Consider the following 1,573-nt stretch of genomic DNA (forward strand, 5'->3'; position numbering starts at 1 on the left):
TAACAGCTTCAGATATGTTTCTCTGTGTTGCAAAATAGGTTTTATTCATGCACAGACTGCAATTTTAATTTTGGACCGAGTTTCAGCTTGCATTGCCAGAACCAAGTTTGTTAAGTGCTGAAACGCTGTTTTCTGACATTTCAGGCTCTAACTTAAAAAATCATGCAAAACACTTCTAACACCTTCAGATATGTTTCTCTGTGTTGCAAAATAGGTTTTATTCATGCACAGACTGCAATTTTAAGTTTTGGCCGAGTTTCAGCTTGCATTGCCTGAACCAAGTTTGTTATGTGCTGAAACGCTGTTTTCTGACATTTCAGGCTTTAACTTCAAAAATCATGCAAAACACTTCTAACACCTTCAGATATGTTTCTCTGTGTTGCAAAATAGGTTTTATTCATGCACAGACTGCAATTTTAATTTTGGACCGAGTTTCAGCTTGCATTGCCAGAACCAAGTTTGTTAAGTGCTGAAACGCCGTTTTCTGACATTTCAGGCTCTAACTTCAAAAATCATGCAAAACACTTCTAACACCTTCAGATATGTTTCTCTGTGTTGCAAAATAGGTTTTATTCATGCACAATCTGCAATTTTTATTTTGGACCGAGTTTCAGCTTGCATTGCCATAACCAAGTTTGTTATGTGCTGAAACGCCGTTTTCTGACATTTCAGGCTCTAACTTCAAAAATCATGCAAAACACTTCTAACACCTTCAGATATGTTTCTCTGTGTTGCAAAATAGGTTTTATTCATGCACAGAGTGTAAATTTAAAGTGGGACAGAGATTCAGCTTGCATTGCCTGAACCAACTTTGTTCTGCGCTGAAAAGCTGTTTTCTGACATTTCAGGGTCTAACTTCAAAAATCATGCAAAACACTTCTAACAGCTTCAGATATGTTTCTCTGTGTTGCAAAATAGGTTTTATTCATGCACAGACTGCAATTTTAATTTTTGGCAGAGTTTAAGCTTGCATTGCCTGAACCAAGTTTGTTATGTGCTGAAACGGCGTTTTCTGACATTTCAGGCTCTAACTTCAAAAATCATGCAAAACACTTCTAACACCTTCAGATATGTTTCTCTGTGTTGCAAAATAGGTTTTATTCATGCACAGACTGCAATTTTTATTTTGGACCGAGTTTCAGCTTGCATTGCCATAACCAAGTTTGTTATGTGCTGAAACGCCGTTTTCTGACATTTCAGGCTCTAACTTCAAAAATCATGCAAAACACTTCTAACACCTTCAGATATGTTTCTCTGTGTTGCAAAATAGGTTTTATTCATGCACAGACTGCAATATTAATTTTGGACCGAGTTTCAGCTTGCATTGCTTGAACCAACTTTGTTCTGCGCTGAAACGCTGTTTTCTGACAGTTCAGGGTCTAACTTCAAAAATCATGCAAAACACTTCTAACAGCTTCAGATATGTTTCTCTGTGTTGCAAAATAGGTTTTATTCATGCACAGACTGCAATTTTAATTTTTGGCCGAGTTTAAGCTTGCATTGCCTGAACCAAGTTTGTTATGTGCTGAAACGGCGTTTTCTGACATTTCAGGCTCTAACTTCAAAAATCATG

Source organism: Garra rufa, unplaced genomic scaffold (genome assembly GCF_049309525.1).
Source record: "Garra rufa unplaced genomic scaffold, GarRuf1.0 hap1_unplaced_010, whole genome shotgun sequence".
NCBI classification, from domain to species: Eukaryota; Metazoa; Chordata; class Actinopteri; order Cypriniformes; family Cyprinidae; genus Garra; species Garra rufa.